The 12,983-nt window shown below is 48.0% G+C and overlaps 1 protein-coding gene across 1 annotated transcript in view; it reads right to left on the bottom strand.

The window, feature by feature from the left end:
- The window catches only part of SLA2 (Src like adaptor 2), a 29,327-nt gene that overhangs the window by 2,277 nt on the left and 14,067 nt on the right, over positions 1–12,983 (bottom strand). The gene's annotated exons all lie outside the window — the stretch shown is intronic.

Here is a 12,983-nt window from a genome sequence, read left to right as displayed (position 1 = left end):
CATGACCAACTCAAATTGTATCCACAGCGTCACACATGGTCCCAAGCTCCACCAGGATCTATTTTGAACTCAGAGACAGGAGTAGCTCCAGAGCACCAGACTGCTACTGGCTTAGTGTTCAGGGCACCAGGCAGAGCCAGGGATTGAACCCAGGACTGCTTCATATAAAGCATAAGTTCAACCCTTTGAACTCAACATAGGATCCATCATTATTTGTTTTGTTTTGGGGCCACACCTGGCAGTGCTCGGGTTACTCCTGGCTCTGCACTCAAGAATTATTCCAGGCGGCGCTTGGGGGACAACGTGGGATGCCAGGGATCAAACCCAGGTTGGCTGCATGCCCTACCTGCTATGCTATTGCCCTGGCCTCATGGGATCATTTCTTTAGTCAGCAGTTCATTAAGGTTGAGGGTGGGGGTAGAGTGGGCTCAGAGCCATAGTACAGTGGGTAGAGTTTTTCCTTGTACATAGCCAACCAGAATTTGAATCCGGCATCTTATGTGCCCACCACTGAACATGGCTCCAAAATGAAGCCAAAGTCTTGGGACCAGGGCCAGTATTGCCAAATGTGATCCAAATGTTTTCCTCCCCAAATTCAAATGAGAAGAGGGTGCTTAATTAAAAAATAGTAGCAGTGGGGCTGGAGAGATAGCATGGAGGTAAGGCATTTGCCTTGCATGCAGAAAGAATGTGGTTAGAATCTTGGCATCCTGTATGGTCCCCCGAGCCTGCCAGGAGCGATTTCTGAGCGTAGAGCCAGGAATAACCCCTGAGCACTGCTGAGTGTGACACACACACACACACACACACACACACACACACAGAGAAAAAAAATAGTAGCAGTTAAATGATCTCTAAAATTATTTGCAGGGCCAGGTCTATAGCAGGTAGTGTACTTGCACACAGCTGATCTTCAATCCCCTGCATCCCATATGGTCTTATAGCTTTCATTTACTGTATACTTACTAAGTGCTTTATATGGATTCTCCTTCTCATAGCCACCCTATGAGATGAGTACAGCTAGATACAATTATTCCCACATTACAGAATTGAAAACCAGCACAGAGAACCTAGGCGGAAGAAAAGGCAGACTGTCACTTAGCCCTTTCCCAGTGGAGTGATGATAATGGGCAGGAGTAACTCCAGCCCTACCCCTCATACAGGCTCTGCTCATTTGTAAGAAGCATTTACTTTAAGGGAATAAATACTCCCATTTAAGGCAAAGAATTTTCAAACAGTATTTCAACAAACTAAAAATAAAATTGAAGAAGAGCAGAGGCTGGACCAAGAAGGCACAGAAGGTATCCTGGGTTCCCAAAACAAAAACTACTTGAACAGGATTCATCGGGGAACCACCATGCACAGAGGGGCCAGTGAACAGCTCTGGGAAAATATCTGTGTGGAATGAGAGTTTCCAGATTAGAAGTTTGAGCACTGCTCCAGGGCAGAAGCTGCAGCAGCACAGGAACAAGAGATGGGGGAAATAGTGGGGAGGGGGGGCTGAAAATCTGCACTTTGCCTTCAAAAGCAAAGTGTTGGAGTGATAGCACAGCGGTAGGGTTTTTGCCTTGCATGTGACTGACCCGGGTTCAATATCCCATATTCCCTGAGCCTTTTAGGAGTGATTTCTGAGTACAGAGCCAGGAATAACCCCTGAGTGCTGCTGGGTGTACCCCCAAAAAACAAAAAGCTATATACCCTTTCATAAAACTTGATCTAGCTAAAACGGGTTGGCAAAGATGGGCGGAGTAGGCACACAGGGAAGCATCCCTTGTCCTTCCAAGGCTTGGGATCTGGGGAAGACCAAGTTGAAGATAGAGCCAGCCCCTCTCCAAGGCATCTGACATGAGCCAAAAGTCCCAAAGAAGACTTTTTAGCTCTAAGACCAAGGAAATCTAGTGGGTTTCGTGGTGCCTGACCTGAAGGACTGACAATTGAGGCTCTGGAACTGAACACTGGGGGGCAGCAGAGGCCTGGGCTGCAAAGTCCTGGTGCCTTTGCCAATATAGGCTGGGTGTGGAACAAACTAGACTGCACTCAGGTCTCTACAGATCCCTCACAGTATACCAAACGTGTGTGTGTGTGTGTGTGTGTGTGTGTGTGTGTGTGTGTGTGTGTGTGTGTGTGTGTTGTGTGTGGAACAAACTAGACTGCACTCAGGTCTCTACAGATCCCTCACAGTATACCAAACGTGTGTGTGTGTGTGTGTGTGTGTGTGTGTGTGTGTTTATACCAAACACTGTGTGTGTGTGTGTGTGTGTGTGTGTGTGTTTCAGGGAGAAGGGGCCCCTCATTCTTAGGGTTGAAAGACAGATGCCAAAATGGTCCCCAAGCACAAGAGACATATTTTATCTCAGCTGAAGACTTTTGAAGACTGACAATGGTAAGGCTGTTCAGGGAATGGAGCATAGCAACAGAGGATACCTCCAGGAGAGAGTGAGAAAAATGGCAATTAGAACTCACTGCCTGGGGGGCTGGAGTGATTGTATAGCAGGTAGGGCATTTGTCTTGCACATAGCCGACTCAGATTGAATTCCTGTCATAGCATATGGTCCCATAAGGTTGCCAGGAATAATTTCTGGGCTCAGAGTCAGGAGTAACTGATGAGCACTCCTGGGTATGCCCCCCCCCATAAGTAATAAAAGTTGCCAGAGAGGTAGTACAATGGGCAGGGTTCTTGCCTTGCATGCAAGACTTCTATCCCTAGCACTAACCCGTGTCTGATCTCCAGCACTACATATGATCCCCATTAGGAGTGATCTCTGAGTACAGAGCCAGAAATAAGCCCTGAGCACAGTGAGTGTGGCCCAGAATAAAAAATTCATTGAAAAATATGATAGAAGCTGCATAATGAATCTGCCCTTGAGGATAAGACACATGAAATCATCAATAAAAAATGGGGGTTGGAACTATAGCATAGCAGTAGGGCATTTGCCTTGCACGGGCCAATCTAGGACGGACGTTGGTTCAATTCTCTGGTGTCCCATATGGTCCCCTGAGCCAGGAGCAATTTCTGAGTGAAGAGTAACCCCTGAGCATCACAGGGTGTGGCCCAAAAAGCAAAACAAAATTAAAAAAATAAAATATATGAAGAAATGTCAGGATTTTATGGGATATCTTCAGAGTAATAATATCCAAGTTACAGGAATTGAAGGAAGAGAGGAAAGAGAATGGTAAATAATTATTGGTTGAAAAAATTACAGGGCTGGAGAATTACATGGCAGGTAAGACTCTTACAATGCATGTGATTGACCTAGGTTTGATCCCTGACACCCCATACAGTCCTCTGAGCACCTCTAGGAATACTCCCTGAGCATAGAGCCAGGAGTTTGATTCCGAGCACCTCCAGGTGTAGTCTGAAAACCAAAAAGAAAAAAACATTAACAGCCAAAATCTTACCCAATCTGAGGATGAAGTCAGAGTTCAAAAGAGAATAAACCCAAAGACAATACCAAGGCACCCTATAATTTAATGGCAAAAGCAGGAGTTGGAAGTAGAGCAGGAGTAAATCTGTCTGTCCAAGAACCAATAAATAATAAAATGGCAAAAACCAAAGATGGGGCCAGAGAGATAGCACAGTAGTAGGTCATTTGCCTTGCACATGGCCAACTGGGGATGGACCTGGGTTCAATCCCCAGTATCCCATATGGTCCCCGAGCCTGCCAGGAGCGATTTCTGAGCACAGAGCTAGAAGTAACTCCTGAGCACTGCTGGGTGTGGCCCAAAAACAAAAACAAACAAACAAAAAAGCCAAATATAGAAAATCCCCAGAGCAGCAGATTTAAAGAAACTGAAATTTACATACAAGTGAATCTTCCTAAGACCACAACAGATCAAATGCAACTCATCAGAGCAGAAAGAAGTGATATGACAGCATTCAACATGTGGGAGAAAATAAATATCCAAATAAGACTTCTAGGGCATCATTGAGATATGAAAGAGTAGAATAAAGTATCACATACAGAAAACAGCTAAAGAACATAATATTAGTCTAGCTCTGTAAGAAATCATAAAGGCCTCTAGGCACTTCCAGCGCTGTGAGATGTGTCCTTGGAGGTATTGGTGTCCCTGAGCAGCACTGCATTCTTGGGGCCTACCACCAACCAAACAGCTCTGCCCACCTTGCTGAGACTCACCGAGTGGCCCCAGGTCTTCTGAATTTTACCTCTACAAGAAAATAAGAGAGGGCAGGAGAGATAGCACAGTGGTAGGGCGTTTGCCTTGCACGCAGCTGACCCAGGATGGACGGTGGTTCGAATCCTGGCATCCTATATGGTCCCTCGAGGCTGCCAGGAGCAATTTCTTTTTTTTTTTTTTTTTTTGGTTTTTGGGCCACACCCGTTTGACGCTCAGGGGTTACTCCTGGCTATGTGCTCAGAAATCGCCCCTGGCTTGGGGGGACCATATGGGACACCGGGGGATCGAACCGCGGTCCGTTCCTTGGTAGCGCTTACAAGGCAGACACCTTATCTCTAGCGCCACCTTCCCGGCCCCGCCAGGAGCAATTTCTGAGCATAGAGCCTGGAGTAACCCCTGAGCGCTGCCGGGTGTGACCCAAAAATGAAATAATGATGATGATGATGATGATGATGATGATGATGATGATGATGATGGAATCTGAACAGTGTACTCAAGACTCACTTGTTTTCAACTTAAGAGGGGATAGAGACTTGGAAATTCAGAGGTAAGCTGCATGGTAATTCAAAGCAAATATACTTAAGGGACACAGTCAAGAAGAGAAATGGGGGCCCGGAGAGATAGCACAGCGGCGTTTGCCTTGCAAGAAGCCGATCCAGGACCAAAGGTGGTTGGTTCAAATCCCGGTGTCCCATATGGTCCCCCGTGCCTGCCAGGAGCTATTTCTGAGCAGACAACCAGGAGTAATCCCTGAGCACCGCTGGGTGTGACCCAAAAACCAAAAAAAAAAAAAAAAAGAAGAGAAATGGGAGTCTGACCACTACATATGAGATAGATACTGGGACCGAAGAGATAGCACACCAGCGTTTGCCTTGCAAGCAGCCAATCCAGAACCTAAGGTGGTTGGTTTGAATCCCGGCTTCCCACATGGCCCCCCATGACTGCCAGGAGCTATTTCTGTCAGACAGCCAGGAGTAACCCCTGAGCACTGCCAGGTGTGGCCCAAAAACCAAAAAAGAGAGAGAGAGAGAGAGAGAGAGAGACAGACAGACAGACAGACAGAGAGACAGAGAGACAGAGAGATAGATACTATGGGCCAGAGAGATAGTACAGTGAACAGGGCACTTGCCATATATATGGCCAGCCTGGGTTGATCCCCAGCACCACAAATGGTCAAATGGTCCCCTGAGTACTGCCAGGTATGATCCCTGAATGCAGAGGCAGAGCATGGAGTAATCCCTGAACACCACCATGTGTGTCATGATGAAAGAAACCCCAAAAAGAAACCCCAAAAATAAGTTGTAAAAAAAAAAAGGAAAGAGGGGCTGGAGCAGTGGCGCAAGTAGTAAGGCAAATGCCTTGCACGTGCTAACCTAGGACAGGATGAGGTTCAATCTCCCAGCGTCCCATATGGTCCCCCAAGCCAGGAGCGATTTCTGAGCACATAGCTAGAAGTAATCCCTGAGTCACCGGGTGTGGCACAAAAAGCAAAAAAGAAAGGAAGGAAGGAAGGAAGGAAGGAAGGAAGGAAGGAAGGAAGGAAGGAAGGAAGGAAGGAAGGAAGGAAGGAAGGAAGGAAGGAAGGAAGGAAGGAAGGAAGGAAGGAAGGAAGGAAGAAGAAGAAGAAGAAGAAGAAGAAGAGGAAGAAGAAGAAGAAGAAGAAGAAGAAGAAGAAAGAAAGAAAGGAAGAAAGAAAGAAAGAAAGAAAGAAAGAAAGAAAGAAGAAAGAAAGAAAGAAAGAAAGAAAGAAAGAAAGAAAGAAAGAAAGAAAGAAAGAAAGAAAGAAAGAAAGGAAGGAAGGAAGGAAGGAAGGAAGGAAGGAAGGAAGGAAGGAAGAAAGAGAAAGAAAGAAAGAAAGAGAGAGAAAGAAAGAAAGAAAGAAAGAAAGAAAGAAAGAAAGAAAGAAAGAAAGAAAGAAAGAAAGAAAGAAAGAAAGAAAGAAAGAAAGAAAGAAGAAAGAAAGAAAGAAAGGAAGGAAGGAAGGAAGGAAGGAAGGAAGAAAGAGAAAGAAAGAAAGAAAGAAAGAGAGAGAGAGAAAGAAAGAAAGAAAGAAAGAAAGAAAGAAAGAAAGAAAGAAAGAAAGAAAGAAAGAAAGAAAGAAAGAAAGAAAGAAAGAAAGAAAGAAAGAAAGAAAGAAAAATTGACATGCCAATATTAATCATAGGAAAGCTGCATTATTTGTGTTTTATCACTACCAGACAAAGTAGAATTCAAGACCTAGAGATAAGGTCTTACCAGATAAGATCTGACCCCCTTACTGGAAATAAGTAAGATGCTCCAAGAAGACATAAACATCCTACATTTATATATAGCTAACTAGAAATTCAACCACATGAAACACATCTGATGGAAGATGTCCATTATTGTAATCAGAGATTTCAGTCTCTCCTCTCAGACTCTCCCCAAAACAGTACAGAAAATCCACAGAAGAGTTGATCAACCTAACAACCAATTTAAGTTATCATGACATATTGTCTCTGCAAACAAAACACATTTTCTTTCAGGCTCTATAGGACTCAATCTACTACCTTTCCTGGTTTCTAAAGTCACCAGCATCCCCTAACTCACTGCTCCTTCCTTTCTCCATGCTCTATGCTAGCAGGCTCACTCCATCCAGTTTCCACAAAATTTGACCTCCAGTCACCATGTTGTAAATTTTGGGGTGTATCTGGTCCATGCTAATTTTTTCTTGTCAAGTTCCAGAATTCTGTTTGCCATGTCAGGGAACATAGTCACATGCTCCAGAGACAGGGAGATGAACATCTTTGGGATCTACCATCTTGAGATGCCTTCCACAAAAGTGTTTCTAAACCTTGTCTTAGGCAACGTTATACTTCCCTGCTGTGCCATTGCTCTGGCCCCAGCACATATATTGTTAATGAAAAAGACTGGAACTTTTTCTCCTAAACTTGAGAATAAAGAATGGTCCTGGGCTGGGAGAGGGCTCAAAGACTAACATGTCTGCTCTGTAAGCTTGAGGCTGTGTCTAGTCCCGAGTGTTTCACAAGCACTGAGCATGATCTGGGCATCCGCTGGGCTGACTGGGATGACCTAATGCCACAGGAGATTTCTAGGTTTTCTCATTTCTTATGTTCTGGGGTCACACCCAGTGATGCTCAGGTGATGCTCCTATCTCTATGCTCATAAATCACTTCTGGCAGGTTAGAGGCACCATATGGGATGCTGCGGATTGAACCTGGGTCAGCTGAGTGCAAGGCAAATGCTCTACCCTCTGTGCTATCGCTGCAGCCCCACCCATGATTTCTGGTTGAACTGCAGCCCCAGCATGGGTGGGAGCTGCAACCTCAGTGCAACCTCCTGCCACCCCACAGCTAAATGCACAGGCACCACAGTCAGAAATGGAGGTGCCTAGAGGTAAAGGCCTGGGGAGCACCATGCAGCGTCATCAAAGGGAGTAGGGGAGAGGGAGACAAAAGGCTTGGCATGAATTACCAGGCAGGCTTCTCCAGGGCATGGGCCTGGCACTCATTCTGATTGTGACCGGTGTGTCCTGGCATCTGCCTCAGAGGCTGCACATGAGAACTTGGCACTGGGCACAATGGCATGGGAAGCTATATGGGGCCAGGGGTGGTTTTCATGACGATGTGCCTTAGGGACCCAGCACATGTGAAGTTCTAATGTAGCTCTGAGGCATGTGGACTCATGAAAGGATGTGTGGAACAGAAGGAGAGCACCAAGTACATAGGGCTGCCTGGGTATGGGGTGAATTTGGAGAGCAGGGACCCAACAAAGGGGCCTCGGATGGCGGAACCCCACATGGGGTCGGTGGAGTTACCTGCCCCCCTCCCCTCAGCCTTATCTACACTGCACTTCCCCTTTGTGGTTCTAGCTGAGGACATGGTGGCTGGGTGGGGTCTGCAGAGGACAGAGGAAGGACCTTGGCAAGTAGTACAGTGGTGGCCTGGCAGAGGCCTATTTTTAGAGCCAGCATTGTCCCAACCACAGGGCTCTGGTGGCCTCACTGCAAGCACAAGAAGGCGGGCTTCTGTGGCTGGAGTTATACATAGCAGTAGGGTGCTTGCCTTGTACAAGGTCAACCTGGGTTTGATCCCCGGCACCCTGACATTTTATATGCTTCCCTGAGCCTGGCCAGGAATGATTCCTGAGGGAAGATCAAGGAGTAAGCCCTGAACACTGCCAGGTGTAACCCAGAAACAAAAACAAACAAAAAAGTTGTACTTTTGGGGCCGGGCGGTGGCGCTGGAGGTAAGGTGCCTGCCTTACCTGCGCTAGCCTAGGAGACGGACCGCGGTTCGATCCCCCGGCGTCCCATATGGTCCCCCAAGCCAGGAGCGACTTCTGAGCGCATAGCCAGGAGTAACCCCTGAGCGTTACCGGGTGTGGCCCAAAAACCAAAAAAAAAAAAAAAAAAAAAAAGTTGTACTTTTGGGGCTGGAGCAATAGCATAGCAGTAGGGCATTTGCCTTGCATGCGGCCAACCCTGGATGAACTCTGGTTTGATTCGTAGCATCCCATATGATCCCCAAGCCTGCCAGGAGCGTTTCTGAGCACAGAGTCAGGAGTAACCCCTGAGTGTGGTTGGGTGTGATCCAAAACAAAACAAAACAAAAAACAAAAAAAAAGAAAAGAAAAGATGTACTCCTGATCCCTGGGATCAGATATGGTCCCCAAGCCACCAAGAGTGATCCTTGAGTTATAGAGCCATAAATAAACTTAGAGCACTGTCAGGTGTGACCAAAAGCAAAACAAAACAAAACAAAACAAAAACCAAACCAATAAAGACATGCTTCTGGATGGGAATGATAGTATAGAGGGTAGGGCACTTGCACCAGCACATGGCCAACCCAGGTTCGGTTTCCGCCATCCCATAAAATCCCCTTTTACTGCCAAGAGTAATTGCTGAGTGCAGACCCAAGAGTAACCCCTGAGCACTGCAAGATATGACTCAAAAAGAAAAAATAAGGGGCCAGAGAGATAGCACAGTGGTAGGGCATTTGCCTTGCAAGCGGCTGACCCAGGACTGATGTTGGTTTGAATCCTGGCATTCCATATGGTCCCCTGAGCCTGCCAGGAGCGATTTCTGAGCATAGAGCCTGGAATAATCCCTGAGTGCTGCCGGGTGTGGCCCAAAAACCAAAAAAAAAAAAAAAAAAAAAAAAAAAAGGCATGCTTTTGGGTCACACCTGGCAGCACTCAGGGGTTACTTCTGGTTCTACGCTCAGAAATCACTCCTGGCAGGCTCAGGGGACCATATGGGATGCCGGGATTCAAACCACTGTCCTTCTGCATGCAGGCAAACACCCTACCTCCATGCTATCTCTCAGGCACCCAAAAGGCATGCTTTTAAAAATGGTTTGATAAGTTAAACAGATAGGGCCTGCGCCCTGCATGCAGTAAACCTGGTTTTGATCCTTAACATCCTATATGGTCCCCAAGTACTGTCAGGAGTCATTCCTGAATGCAGAGTCATGAATAAAGCCTGGGCATCTCAGCTTGTGGCCCCAAAACAAAAAGTGTGGGTTTTTTAGGGGGGGCAAACCCACGATGTTCAGGGGTCTCTTCCATCGTACTCAGGGGACCTAGTGTGCTGAAGATGGGGAACCCAGGCTCTGCAAGCATATGTTCCAGCCTACTGAGCTGTCACTTGATACAGAAACATTTTTTTCTTTTTTGTTTTTTGTGTCTTAACTGGGTGCTGGGGAGGCTACACCTGGACCATTGTTTGGCTCTATTCCTGGTGGTATTTGGTAAAATCATACAGTCCTGTGGAACACATGTGGGGTCCACCCGTTTGAGTCCTCTCCCTGGTCATTGTTCACTTTGCCAGGCTGCTTTTTATCCTGCTGAATCCTGAATACTCGGAGCAGAGGCAGGTACAGAACAGACAAGGAGGGCCAGAGAGATAGCATGAGGGTTAGGCATTTGCCTTGCATGCAGAAGGACAGTGGTTCGAATCCTGGCATCCCATATGGTCCCTTGAGCCTGCCAGGAGCAATTTCTTTTTTTTTTTTTTTTTTTTTTTGGTTTTTGGGCCACACCCGGTAACGCTCAGGGGTTACTCCTAGCTATGTGCTCAGAAGTTGCTCCTGGCTTGGGGGACCATATGGAACACCGGGGGATCGAACCGCGGTCTGTCCAAGGCTAGCGCAGGCAAGGCAGGCACCTTACCTTTAGCGCCACCGCCCGGCCCCTACCAGGAGCAATTTCTGAGCATAGAGTCAGGAGTAACCCCTGATTGCTGCCAGGTGTGATCCAAAAATCAAAAAAAAAAAAAAAATAAGAACAGACAAGGAATGCCTAATTGTGGGTGAGTAAGCAAACCTAAGTGGTTGAGCTGCAGACTTGGAGCAGTATACCTAGGGTTCACATCTTTGGGCATCCCAGTGGTGCTCACATGCTTGAAGACACTGCAGAATTTCCTTCCCACACATGCCACCTTGGACTAAAGAAGAACCAATTCTGCTCTCACAGGAACTAACATCATAAAAGATGAGATGGACCATGCCAAGATAAAAAACAAGGTCTCCATCCCTACTTCTTTTCTTTGGGGTTTTAGGCCACATCCAATGATGCTCAGGAGTGATTTAGAGGAACAAAAGGTGCCAGGGGTGGTAATGGGTGAGGTCTGCCTTTATGTCAGGCAAGTGCTTTAACCTCCGCACTCTCTGGATCAAGACAATGTTTCTTTTTTTTTTTTTTTTTTTTTTTTGGTTTTTTTAGGGCCACACCCGTTTGATGCTCAGGGGTTACTCCTGGCTAAGCGCTCAGAAATTGCCCCTGGCTTGGGGGACCATATGGGACGCCGGGGAATTGAACCGAGGTCCTTCCTTGGCTAGCGCTTGCAAGGCAGACACCTTACTTCTAGTGCCACCTCACTGGCCCCAAGACAATGTTTCTTATTATTTCATTCTTTATTGGGCACTGGGAGTTGGGCCAGGTTCCACTCCTAGCTCTGTCTCTGCAGCCTCGACTTTATTCTGAGTCCCCCAGCTTGGAAATGTGTTTGCAAACTTATAGGAGCACAGGAATTGTCCTGAGAGCTCAGGAAGGCTGATCTTGGCCCGCCCCCCAAACAGTCTAACAGTAGGCCTGCTGCAGGATCCCACAACACCACTGTTGTGTGATGTCACCTGGTAGAGCTGCAGCATCAGACAAACCACACTTCGAAGTTTGACGCTGTGACCCAGAACAATTGAGGTACTGGAGAGCCACGTCACATGCAGTAGTATCTCCCCAAGCACTGCTGTTTGCGGCTCTGCCCCACTTCCTGTGCTTCTAGCCCACACCCATTAAGTCAGGGGTCTCCATGCTGGCAGCTCCTCAGAACTACCTAGGGTTGGGGGCTCTGGGGACTCCTAGGGCCCAGGACACTGCCCTCACCAGTGAGCAGAACTCTCTGTGGGTGGGTTCTAAACTGCCCTCCCGTCTTATAAAGTGTGATGCCAGCAAGAGGCTGGGTTCTACATCAGCGGGTTCAAGAGCGGGGTTTATGGAATGTGGGGTGCGAGTGCCTACACCAGTGTAGCAGCAACTGAGAACTTATTAGAAAGGTAGGTGTTGGAGTTGGGCCTCAAACTCATCAAATTCAAAGGCTGCTCTCCATCATCCCTCATTGTGACTCTGAGGCCACCAGGACTGGAGTGGGCCCAACAGGTGGTGCCACCGACTGAACATGACTGAACGTCACTGAAAGTGACTGACTGACTGAACAGGACTGAAGGGGAGTGAACATGACTGAATGCGACTGCTTTCTTGGCCTACCAGTCTGACAAACATTATCCAGAAGGACGCCCCCTTCAGAGCAGAGGCCTTGTACGGTTCTGCACCCTTAGTAGTCTCCTTCCTTTCTGACACACCAATCGATGCTGGCATCCCTCCTTCTCTGGTGGCTCCGGGCAAGCCTGAGCTTTCAGTAACCAGGCAGGTCCTGGTGGCCTTGGGAGCCTCATGAACCCTGCTTAGCTTCTGGCTGTGTTCCTCGGCCATCTGAGAAAGGAACAGAGAAGCAGGCGGGTGGCCACTGTTCTGAGCTGCCCCAGGCCAGAGTAGAGAGTGCAGGAGCCAGAGGACTTCCTGTGGCTTCTCAACTTCACTGGGCCCCCTCTGCAGCACCCCTGCCTCATTCAACTCCTCTACTGTGGTTTCCTGTTTTTAGCCTGCAGCACCTGGGCCCCCTACACCCTTTCCCCAGTCAGCCTATGGATAAGTGTACGAGGGTAAGACTGACTCAGCCTGGAAAATAACTGGGGGTGGGGGTGGGGAGGGGGTCCCCCAAGGAAGGGGCGGGCCTCAAAGACACTCTCCTCAGGAGGGAGACTCAAGTGGAGTACAAAGGAGCCCATCAGCGTCTCTTCTCCCACTCCTGAGCATCTTCCTGCCCACCACAGGGCCTGCCGCTTGCTCTATGAGCCTTTCTCGGATGTTTGAACTAACAGGAGGCCCAGCTTGGCTTGGCTTTCTCAAACCAGTCATTTCCTGTTCTGAAGGCCCCAGTCTGTCAGGTGGAGACAATGGCAATGTCAGCCCTGCGTGGCTGCTTGAATCCAAGTGGACTGGCTGACAGAATGTCCCTCCTGTCCTGGGCAAAGATGTCTCAGGGAGATGGGGGTCTCAGAGGCGACTATCCAGCCCTCCATACCTCTGCAGGCCTCTGCTTCCCCTGGGGGGACAGCAGAGAGAGGAGGAGAGGGAGGTCTGAGATGACATTTTAGGTGGTTTCTGCCTCTAGCTGTCTAGGGGCTCAGACCTGGGAGCCTTACTGAGTTTACTTCTTGCCCAGAGAAGAGGATCATGGTGTGTGTGTTTGTGTGTGTGTGTGTGTGTGTGTGTGTGTGTGCGCGCGCGCGCGCGCGCGCAACCCTGTG

This window comes from Suncus etruscus, chromosome 9, assembly GCF_024139225.1.
Source record: "Suncus etruscus isolate mSunEtr1 chromosome 9, mSunEtr1.pri.cur, whole genome shotgun sequence".
Lineage (NCBI taxonomy): Eukaryota > Metazoa > Chordata > Mammalia > Eulipotyphla > Soricidae > Suncus > Suncus etruscus.
The sequence above is the reverse complement of the archived record's forward strand: the minus strand, read 5'-3'. Positions and strand labels throughout refer to the sequence as shown.